The sequence below is a fragment of the Carassius gibelio genome, chromosome B9 (assembly GCF_023724105.1).
Source record: "Carassius gibelio isolate Cgi1373 ecotype wild population from Czech Republic chromosome B9, carGib1.2-hapl.c, whole genome shotgun sequence".
Classification (NCBI taxonomy): domain Eukaryota; kingdom Metazoa; phylum Chordata; class Actinopteri; order Cypriniformes; family Cyprinidae; genus Carassius; species Carassius gibelio.
This window is the reverse complement of record NC_068404.1, coordinates 26,058,974-26,071,508: the sequence shown is the minus strand read 5'-3', so window position 1 is coordinate 26,071,508 and position 12,535 is coordinate 26,058,974. Positions and strand designations below refer to the sequence as shown.

The window sequence follows — 12,535 nt, the reverse complement described above, 5'->3', positions numbered from 1 at the left end:
AATGTATTTGTTGCAGCTTTTTGTTTAATAAGATGTTAATTGATGGATCCGAGTGGTGTGGATTACTTGTGGATTATTGTAATGTTTTATCAGCCGTTTAAACTCTCATTCTGGTGGCAGCCATTAACTTTAAAGGATCCATGGTCAGCAATTGATGTTATGCTACATGAGAAACAAACTCCTCTACATCTTGGATGGCCTGCGGGCGAGTATATTTTCAGCAATGAAGTATTCCTTTAAAGCTTGCCTAAATCCTTTATAAAAACGACCTCCTCAGATGGCCGTTATTTCAACTGAAAATAGGTATAATACGTATTGGGTGTGTGGGTTTACTTAGCTAAATTGTCCCCAGAAGTTAGCTAAATATGACAGCAGCTGGCTTTAGGGACATCTGGAAAAGTCCTTAATTAGAAAAACAGATTTTTTATTTATTTATTTTTTTCTAAAAATATCCAGAAATATTTATTTCAGGGTTACAATTAGTCTGCAGTTATTATATGATTTACTGAAAACAAAACGGTCATGGGAATGTGCTCATTTACAGATTATAGTTGAGCAAACATGTTAGCATAAAAAAGACTTTATTAACGGCTAAAAGGTTTACTCGTCTGGTTTGTTCATTTACCTCTCTCTCAGTAGGCCACTTAGGGAAGGAGTGTCTAAGACAAGAAATGAGAGCATAAATCTCGGCCTTCGTAACATTTATCAAGTGATCCATCATGTTTTGCTGGATTAGTAGATGTTGGGGCAGCATGTTTGTTTACTTTGGCCTGGTCGCCATGTTTGCTAGAGCAATCTGTGACCACAGCGCAATTGAACACCATCCAACCAGAACCACCGCGAGTAAAAACATAATTACGGTCGCTTTCATTTCAACCGAATCTGATCTCATGACCTTTCTCGAATTTCGGGTGGAATCTCGGTGTGTGATGCAACGACGGGCTGTAATTGGGAGACTTATCAAGCCATGCAGTGATGTCAAAGGACACATAATCGATCTGGGTAAAGGAGCTAATTTAATGTGATACTTGTTGCCACTGAAGCGATATCACAGCGGAACGTCATTTACTCAAAGGCCCAGCTGAGGTCATCGAACGATAGTGCCCAAGACAAGCAAAGTCTAACCTTACTGTGTCATTCAGTATATTCATTAATTTCTTTCTGGACTGTAAGTGTATTACACCACACCAATGAGACGTGTTAACTGTTACAGAAGTTAATGTGTGTAATACATGAATTTAATTTAAACATTATATAACTTATACAGAACAGTTAAACTGAAAATAAAGTTATCTATCTATCTGTCTGTCTGTCTTTCTGTATATATATATATATATATATATATATATATATATATATATATATATATATATATAGCAGACAGACAGACACAATTTCGGAAGGAAGGAGGGTAAATCAAATTAAATATAAATATTATATGAAAAACGTAATGTATGAAAGATTACTATAATAAAGCAATAAGCCCCAAGAAACTCTGGTTTAGAGTAAATTTATAACAGCTAAGGGGAGTTGTTGGGTACAACGCGAAATTAATATGGTTATTCCATATACTTAGTAAGGTTTCACAAGACAAAACAGAGCAAATAAAGTGATATAAATGATATAATGATATAAATAAAAACATTATTCTCTCACTAATCAATGTAGTTCCTCAGAAACAGTTTTATAATAGTTTATTAATAATACCTTAATAATAAAAATACTGAAGTAAATCAATAATAGAAAATCTTTTCCAATAAATAAATAAATACTGACGCACATTTAATGCTGCAAGTTGCTCTATAATATGGTTTATAATAAAACCACGAGAGCAACTCGCAGCATTAAATGTGCAGTATTTTTTCAGCATAGTTTTACTCAAAATAAACAAAACAAAACAAACTAAAATATGGCTTTTGCAACCTGTTTGTTTGGTGACTTCGGTCAGCGAATAAGACCATGAGTTTAATTTTTTAGCTTGAACTTCTCACTGGACTCTTGCAGTCTACCAGACACATGAGAGACGGTCTTGTGTGGTAACCGATAGACTCGTGCCACTCACTGAACAACAAAGCTACTGTATGACGTGCCAACCGGAGAGTACCTTCTCAAAGCAGCGCCGCTGAAAACAATACAGTGTGTGTGACGACAGCCGGCGTTATGAGCCGTGACATTACAGCTAGTGAAGGGTATGTTTGTGTCTGATAGGGAGCAGACACGCTGTGGGAAGGGGTGACACTCTTTGAGCATCACAGAACATAATACAGTCAAAAGCCAAATTCAGAGGTTCTACTGTTACAGAAACTACCTGGCAGGAATGAGGTCTGCCACCTTACATGGGAATAAAGCCTCTGCTTGATTTGAATATATATATATATATATATATATATATATATATATATATTTTTTTTTTTTTTTTTTTTTTTTTTTCACATTTTCACATAGGGATTTGGTTCTCAATAAACATAGATTTTTATAAAATTATGTTAAAAAAAGTCATTCTGCTTAATTTTTATTTATATAATTTTTTTTTTTAATATATATGCATTTTTTTCATGAAGTTATTTTAAATAAAAAACTTTAGTGGCAATATAAATTTCATTACTGTCACTTTTGATCAATTTAGTGTGTCCTTACTAAATATAAGTGTTGATTTCTTAAATAAATAAAGAATGAAAGAATTAATTAAATAAATAAATAAATAAATAAATAAATAAATAATTACTGACCCCAAATGGTAGTATAATTATAAAACATATTAACAACTAATGAAAATAAATAATAAAAAATGAAATACAACAATAAAATGCAAACTACAAGTATTCTTAATGATGGAAAAGAAACACCTGAGATGGATAGATAAATATTCAAAATAATGTATCATCATCCCTGGTAAAAGTTGGCAAAAGCTTAAAACGGGTGGAGACAAACATCCAATGTTGTCCACAACACATGCACGATTTGGGACAGGGCCTGAAGTCTGGCCTTGGTTGTTTCCAGTCTACCAAGAACTTTGATTCTGTGGAAGCATTTCCACATCTTTTGTGTTCCAGTGATTACGTGCAGAACTTTCTCCACATTCAAGAGCCCCAGAAGACCATTGCAAACACTGGAGCATTTCTCACACCCTCACTGCTGCTGACCTCTGTCAATATGTTCTCATTGTGAGTTTACTGCAGAGCAGACACTTGTCTGAAGCACTCACTTTATCTATAAAACAGAGTTATCCACCACATCTGCTTACTGTCGAAGCAAGAATTTGATTCATACGTTAACGGCCAATAACTCTTACATGCATCACGTTTATTGTGTCTGTAACAGAAATGACGTTTTTCTCCGTCATGAGAGGCCACAGGGGTTCAGACTGTGTTTACTTGGCACATACGTGGCCCCAGTTTGCTCAGCGCCATCTAATTTATCAATCACCTGCTCCAGAGTTGCTCAAACTTGGTTTTCCGTGTTAACTTTCCAATCCATCAGCAATATTTGAAATACTAACATAACATGGGTTTGACTGATTTCAAGCCACTTGTTTATCTGATATATCCAAGCCACTGTGTTAGGTGTCATTTTAAAAGCATGAGGGTTTATGTAAAGCCCTTGACTCGTATGATAATGCTGTTAGACAAGGATCGTAAATTTAAGCATCTTATGGTAAGCTTGTGAGCCATTTGCAAAAATGCGATGAGATCTTTGAGCAGTGTATTCTCCAAAAATGTTCTCTCTGGATGATGCATTTCATAACTCCCTGGTTCTCCTGGTTAAAGATCAAAGATTTGTACAGCATGACAAAATTCAGCTGTCTGAACTCTGGCTATTGAGCAGTATATTAACACTACTACAAGTCAACTACACTCAAGTGGAGGAAGAGCGTTGTTAAAATAGTAAAATATTGTTAAGATGTTGTTATTGTTGCATTTTTGCTTGCTAAGTAACATAATGATTAAAAATAAGGCTGCAGTGACAGCTTTATTTTGCAAAGCCAATGCACAACAACAACAACAGCAAATTTCAATTGACCAAAAAAAAAAAAGAAAAAAAAAAGACATGAGTACATGACATCAAAAAGTGTCAGAATCCCTTAAATAAATAAAAGAAATAAATATTGTTTAAGGCATTTATGTGACCTTTGCTGTTTTTCTACTTTTTTTTTAGTGACAACTTTATTTTGCTAAGCTAATGAAAAAATATGGACAAAAGTAACTGACAATTTTGAAATAAAAAGTTAAACAGAAACAAGTAAAAAGAAAAAAAAATAGAAAAAAAATAGACATGAGCAGGCCAGTAAAGGAGTTTACATGCTATATGAATCTGGGGTAATAGGCAATAAACAGTTTTACATAAACTGACTGTTTACTGTTTAAGGCGTTTCCAAGACCTGTTCCTTTTGGGTCATTTGGCATATTCAGCATAGGATCATGTGAGTAAACATGCTCTATGTCAATGTTTCCCAACACTGTTCCTGGAGGCTCCCCAACAGCACATATTGTAGATGTCTTTCTAATCAAACACACCTGATTCAGCTCATTAGCCTGTTAGTAAAGAACTCCAAGATCTAAAAAGGGTGTTTTTGATAAGGGAGATATCCAAAATGTGTAGTGTTGGGGGGCCTCCAGAAACAGGGTTGGGGTATGACGTCTTGATCCAGAAATCCAGTCTGCATCTGAGAATTTCAAGTCCAGTGCTCGTAATTTATTGAAAACAATATGATTAGAAATAAACTGCTTCAAATAATTCCAATAGCATAACGAGTGACATTATATCACCATTTTAGTTCTTATTACACAATGATTTAAGGTAGCAATTGATCTTGTTGAAAGTGTTCAAATGAACTGTTGATTTGAACCAATGATAAATCATCATACTATTACTAACTAAAATGACAGCCAGATTGTAACACCCACTAATAAAATGAAAACTTTATAATGAAATTCAAAATGTAATAAAGCGCTGGGGACAAAATTGGCCATGGTGGTGGCAGTGTATATGACAAGTATCTAGTTCAGTCATGAAACTCTAGATGGCACAGATTATAAGAATAAAATCAGACCTGTGTTTTCAATGGCAACCGTCAACTATTTAGTTAGCCACATTCTTCAAAATATTTTCTTTTGTGTTCAACAGAAATAAGAAACTCATTCGGGTTTGTGACATCATGATGGTGAGTGAATTAACTATCCCTTTAACACTTTACTAAACAGGCTTGAGGTATACACTTCGGAAGGAATGCCTTTATTAGCTGCTACTCAAAACCATAATCTTCAGGATGGGATTTGAGAACCTCTATGTAGTTTGAGGTGTGTGAGAACCATTGTGTGTCTTATGGTTTCATTTCTCTGTTTTCAAATAAAAATGAGAAGTCACACTGGCGCAGCTGTATGGCTGCTCTCCCTCTCCCTGAGCAGTTAACAGCCCATTCGCCTGGATCAACCCAAACCGTACAACGGGCCTCTCATGTTTCTGTCGGCCGGGCTGGTGTGCCATTGCGGCAGCTGATACTGGTTAGCGTCTCTCTCCATTACGGTTTGTCATCAGAGACCTGTGAACTTCAGTCATGGCACTGCCCGTATAGTCCTTCTTCCTGTGTCTGGCTCTCCGTCTGCGGTGTACGATTGAGTGCCGTTCCTGAAGTCGCTCGGAACACGCCCAGTTGCATGATTTACAGCCCTCGTTCGGCTGGCTCAACAGAGGCCTCGCTCCATCTGAACTTATTACCATTTGGTTTTGGTTTCCGCTCTCTGCCACTGTGCCACACCTATTGCATGTTTGAGTCAATGAGCGCTGTGTGGCTGCATGGTCAAGAACTCTTGAGTTTCCTTCTCGCACTTGGCCCCAATCTTTTATTTCATTACTTCTCCTCATCCATTCTTGCTTTTTTCCATGCATGCCATTGAGTGAAATGTTTTTACATACTTGACTTTTGGCCAGAGATGAGGTTATGGCAACCCTGGACTTTCGGCTTAGTGAATGAACTACATCAGTGGTTTTGACCCAGGATCGAGATTTTACATTGGAAATAAACGGCGACTCAAAAGAGTAATAAAAAAAAAATGTTTTAATGTATTTCACACTATATTTTTTAAATATAAAAAAGGAATAAATATATTGCTAATATAGATTTGAAACTTGTTTTGAATCATTCTATTCAATTATATTGGAGATTTCATGCTTCAAATAATTTACCACTTAATTTAGCACACTTTAGCACAAACCACCAATGCAATTTGGGTCATAATTGCTTTGCACAGTTTTGTTCTTGGATTTTGAAGATGATGGGATGACACACAACCTATTCAAATCAGCCTCTGTCCAACTAAGAGCAATGAAGCACCTTTAACATCAACCAAAGATATTGGCAGCGTTTCTCATTCCCTTTAAAAGAGGATATGCCTATTTACTTTGTTCACAATGATATGGTTAGTTGCACAACCAGTTTTACGTATGTCTCCCTCTTTTCATTTTCAGATAAGAGCTGTTATGTTGCATTGTTGTCAAGCAAAGCCTCCAGGCTCAAAGCAAAAGCTGCTTTGTTCTTTTTCCCCTCAAAGTCTCCATTTCCAGCATGTCCAATGACACTGTTGAGACACTGCTTAGGATGAAACATGTGGTAAAGCTCACCAGTCACTATCTGTTTAGGGAAGAACACCCTCAAACCCGCAATTATCCAGCTGGAGCTGCGACAGGCTCCATTATGTCTTACCTGGGGCAGGATGCATGTGAAGAATTAATAAGCCACAGAAAAAGCTATCTGTATTTTTGGAAAGCCTTCATGTCTCTGGCTTTCCTCAGGCGTCGGTAATTAGGCAGTAAATGTACGTTTCCCCTGTATTTAAAACACAAATATGTTGCTATTTAGTACATCAGCATGTGGAATGTATTCTGCATTAAGCAATATGATAATACATTTACAGTAAAACTCAGTTCATTAACATTAGTCATTATATATCATGAACTTCCAACTATTTTTTTTTTAGCTGGGTTATTAAAGTTAACCTAAACTTGTTATTTAAAATGGTTGCCAAAGCAACATTTCTCATTTAGTTTAATTTGAAGTACTAAAGTAAATCTAATAAATACAAATCAATACAAACTAAACAAATGCACAACAAAACGACTAAAACTTTAAATAAAATTAAAGTTAAAACAGAAAACATAAAAAAAAATAATAATAATTACAACACAAAAACTGTAATAGCATAATGATAAAACTAAAATACCTGAGAGTGAGACCACCATTCGAAAGAGATCTCAACTGGGTCTCCAAGGTCTGCAAACAAAAAACAGGATCTCAGAATGAAATAAATAAATTCTCATCAATATTAAATGTAAATTATCTCCATGTGTCAACAATTATCTCATTTAGGTGTTTTTTTTTTTTTTTACTAAGATTTTCCATTACTTCTAAGAACTCAAGAAAAGTAACTCAAACTCATGAAAAAAATACAAATAAAAACATAATAATAATTGCTGTGGTGAGATTTTTGCAAAAAAATATATTCTTGCATTTTATTGCAGTGTTAAAGCAAGTGAGTAGTGCTAAAAAATTGTGTGCAGTTTTCTCCAAAACAGACATGTCCTGAGATCAACATGGTACAGTAGCCTATATTTACAGTATGACACATTCTGATCGTACAGCATAGGAAATCTTGAGGCTATTCATAAATTGAAGTGAAGACCAAAGGACCTGTACAGGTCTCTGACGGATTCAAGTTGTGTTTTAACTGTATCTTGCCTACTCCTGAATTTTTCGCTTGAGTTGTCATAGGATTGAGGAGCTCAGGAGGTGCTTATTTGCACTAATTAGTCATCGGTGGTAGCAGCCTCTCATCTGCCTGCCAGCAAAGCCCCAGCCCAGCCTGTCCAGGCGGATTTGCCTGACAGATGGTAAAATCGTCCCCAGCTTCCAGGACATTAACTCATTTTGGCTGAGTATGCTGACAAAGGTGGAGCACCTAAGCGGCGTTCTTTGGCCCTCCTCTGAAGCACTGAATGGAGACTGGGTTAATCCCAACACTTCATCAAACGGCCTGCAACAAGTTGTCAGATCCCAGTCCCGGAGCGACAATGTCCTGTTAATGTATTTGGGGATCAGTGTTCTCTTTCCACTGAACGGCAGTGCTGGATTCCGAGGAAGAACACATCATAGATGCATCTCGTTTTAAAAGTTGGCTCGGTGCAATTGCTAGTGGTTTTTGTTGAATCACAGTAGCAGCTTAATCGCATAGCAGATCTGGACCATGGAATATCACAACTAAATGAATGGAACATGTTACATCAGATGCATGCAGAGTCTTGTGGAACGGAAGGAGTTTATGTTTACAATGTTCAGAACATGCTGACCTTCACCAGACTCTCTGTGTGGATGGTACTGTCTGGGTGGGTGGGTGTGGGAGCTAGTTTTTCTTTTCTTTTTTTTCTTCCAACCACAGGGAAGTTTTAATCTGGGAGGAACTTTCTGAAAAGAGACAGGCAGGAATGTTAGTAATCCCACTGGACATTTTGTGCATGTAATATTTGTGTGTATGTACATGCATGTATCCAGTGAACTTTTTGCTGTGACAGAATCTGCTGGTCTATGCCATGACTGCAAAGTTCCAGTGAATTTTGAAATGCAAAATGCAAACAAGCAAACCTTACCACTCATACTCATGCACTGATTTACAGCTGTAGTTTTGGATAAAATAGGCATTCAGTTGATTGCTGTCAGGTTGACGGTATTGATGCTGACTGGCTGGTGGTGTCACAAGAATGCACAAAATCTTCACTAACATTAACTCTGAGCTGAGAAAAAAGATTTCACATTATTAAAAGGTTTCAAATAGATAAATACATAAGCAAACATGCAAACAAATTATCTATCTATTATAACAATGGCATTTGTAATCTTTTTCTCTTTTTTTTTTTTGACTTGATCGATTGATCTTTGGAAATCAAGAGTTTGGTGGCTTTAGTCCATGTCAACTACAGTATCACTTTAATATATTTATTATCAGTGTTGGGCAGTAACATGTTACTTAAAGCATTACTGCAATTTGATTACTTTTTTAGTAACGGAGCAATCTAACGCGTTATAATTTTCAAAATAGTAAATAGAGTATAGTTACAAGCTGAGGTCCAAACGTTATTGCCGTGTTTTATAATCTAGAGATAGTAAAAAGGATGTAGCACATGCACTGTCAAGTAAAGTGCCAGTGAATTAGAGACCTTCTCCAGCGAGACCCGAGTGCAGCGCGCGGGACAAGACTTGATAGGTGAGTGCAGAGACTCGTGTGTGTGCGGGATTCAGGAGAATTAAATTATTCATGGGACTCCAGTAAAATAGAAATATCTAAACATAAAATATCTAAAACAAATAAACTGTTATTCATCTATTGTACAAAAGCAATATAAAATATAAACGATTAACAGGCGCAAGTGTATGCAGAGTTTCTATTTAGGCTATAACATGCGTTTGCAGCGTTGAGCAATGCAGTGCTGAAATTTGCATGCTCACGTTTCCTCTCATTATAACACAGGAATTGTAGACATTATAAAATATTAATTATGCATATATTTATTGTGTTATAACAGAGATTTGTGAGATTGTGATGAACTGAGATGTCTTTTAGAGATTATAAATTTAGCTCTGTTTGCATGCATTCTGCCAAACCATGCACACAGCAGCTGCTTGCTTTAGTTAAAAATAACAGTGTTCTGTGAATGTTGATGCTTTAATAACAAATATTTATTGGGAGCGTGTATGCTGGGATTTCAAACCTTTCATAGAGAAAAAAAACTAATGTAACTAATTACTTTTTAAATAAAGTAATCAGAACAGTAACGTGATTACTTTTAAAAGGAGTAATCAGTAATCAGTAATTTGATTACATTTTCAGAGTAACTTACCCAACACTGTTTACTGTATAAGTACTATGTCCAGTGGCGGCTCCAGACAATTTTGATTTGGGGGGGGGGGGGGGGCAATGGGGGGTCCTGGTCATTTCAAGGGGGGTCTCATGAAAACCAACAAAAAATACAGTGCACACAACTAATGACTGCATATTACTGCTACTAAACAACAAAAACAACACAGCATATCAACTACTTTGTTTATAATTAATTAATCAATTGCAGTTTGCAAACAATATGCTCAAACTTTAAAGGGTTGGACCTAATCAATAAGTCCACCTTAAATATTGATACAAAACATAAAAAACTGATACACTGGAATATAGTGATTCATATTATTATTACTGTTGTAGTTTTTGTTGCCTAAAATCGAACATCTTTGCAATGTAAACAAATGACAGGCTACATTTGTTATTCATATCCTTCACACTGCACTTTGATGTCAGGTATATTATGCATTTTTTTATTGCCATTGATATTTTTACATTTATTTCCAGAGAGATATTATTGAGTTTACAGGCTAATGTGGTCTTGCTGTTGTAAACAATGTTGCTATTGTAGAAAAAAAATAATATTTGCGTCACATTTAAAATATAATTATATTTTAATTCATTTCTGAATAGTTTTTATTTTTATAATGATAATTCAGAGAATGAGAAAATCTGAATAAGCCTTACCAGTGTTGTGATAATTATTTTTAAGGCACTCTATTTGGTAAAACATAAATAAGTAGTGTAATATAATAATAGTGTAGTCAAATAACATAAAAAAGACCAGACCCCTCGATGTCTACCTCAAACAGCACGCTAGCGTTACTTCTACACACAGCAACATATCTGCATGTTCTCACATCACATCGTTCTTGTAAAATAATAATAAGTAAATAAACATCAAAATCACTTCGCTGAGAATGAAACACCACTTACCAGCTGCCGCTGTGTTGAAAATATCCTTTAGCAATTAAAAAATGCGCGTCGGATGAGGTCGTCGTAAGGTGAAAGGTCATCATGTTGGTTATTTTATTTACGGCTAAATTATTATTAATAAATTGTACTAATATTTTGATTGGGCGTGGGCAGGCATTCACAAAAGGGAATGTTATTACAAAAAAAAAAATCGAGGAAATTTTGCTTTGACAAAAGGGCACTTAAGGGGCAAAGGAGCAGGTGCTCAAGTGAACCGGTTCTTTCGGACAGTTCGATCAAATAAAACTAGTTGGAAAAAAAACGGTTCGCCGGTTCTTTTGCGCTCGATGCAGGCACGTGCACAGGTAGGGCTCAACCTGTGCAGAACACATGCCCTTTTTGCCCTTACACTCCGAAGTGCCCTTTTTTTTTTGTGTTTTTTTTTTTTTTTTTTTATCAACGCTATTGGTCACCCTTTACGCCTGTCTGTCTGTTTTACAAATATTTAGCAAATAAAAGTTCTTAAAACGAGCTTGTGTAAATCTTATTCGTTCCTCAAGCTGTCATTAAGCTGATAACTCCGCCCCCTCTATATTCATTGAATCAACACGCAGTACAGTAGACAACAACTGAGCTGAACAAAGTTTTGCGAAGGGTAAATAGATGTCTTGTTGTTTGAATCAGTACTACTAAACACAATGTCTATAAATGGCTCATATTTTATTTATTTGATGTCTGACTGACTGACTGAGACATGTGGGTAAACATTATTTTACTGTCTATGGTGGGCAGTAGCCTGAGAGAGAGGGCTAACATTTGCCATCTAGTCATAGCCAATACATAGCCAACACTTAAATAGCCTGTGCATACAGTAGCATTTCATCTTTTATAAAATGCGATTTTGGCCAAATGCATTTTACCACAGGAAAAACTGAGCGCTCCGTCTATATAGCTACAAAAACTAGTTTGTAGCCTGTAGATGAAAATGTAATGTGATGCCGGCAGCGGCAGGCGACGTCGCCGTTTTAATGACGGACAAAAAAAAATCACATTTGCACACATTCGCTGGTCAAAAACTGTATATTGATAAGTAATACAACAACATATAATTTGTTTTTACCATCGGAAAATCATAACAGGTGCGCCCCCTCGCTGTTTCGTACTGGAACTTACACAGCGACGAGTGATCCTCGTCACCTAGATAACATATTTCTAAGAAATTTCTTCTTTGATTTATGATTGCTGATACAATTAATTTATTAACATTTAGGCTAATCATGTTATGGTATACTCTCCGCTCGTCCTCACATGTATAAAATTTGGTAAAACATGGTTTTAATACAGTAATGTAGTAGTAACTAAAATAAAATTACAGAAGATCACTGAAATCTTTATATTTTATCATGCAGAATGTAATTCATGATTCATTCCAAGGCTTCATTTATTTGATCCAAAATACAGCAAAAACAGTAATATTGTGTAATATTTTTAAAACAATTTTTTAAATAACTGTTTTCTATTTGAATATATTTAAAAATGTTATTTATTTTTGTGATCAAAGCTGAATTTTCAGCATCATTACTCCAGTTCAGTACTCTTTAGTGTCACATGATCCTCCAGAAATGCTTTTCACTGCAACTGTACTTTTCACACTATTTTTATTATTTTTTATTTTTTCATTGCTGGCTTATTTTAAGGAAAGTGTAGTGAATAAGAGACCTTCAAGAGACCAACTTCCCTGG

General features: G+C 35.7%; 1 long non-coding RNA gene across 1 annotated transcript; it reads right to left on the bottom strand.

Annotated features, from left to right (window-relative positions):
• Positions 1–4,295: 4,295 nt before the first annotated feature.
• On the bottom strand, positions 4,296–9,018 carry LOC127964614 (uncharacterized). The gene is made up of 3 exons (XR_008155083.1): positions 8,341–9,018; positions 7,218–7,267; positions 4,296–6,823 (listed from the first exon to the last, which is right to left on the bottom strand). It is a non-coding gene; the product is annotated as an uncharacterized LOC127964614 (long non-coding RNA).
• Positions 9,019–12,535: the final 3,517 nt, after the last annotated feature.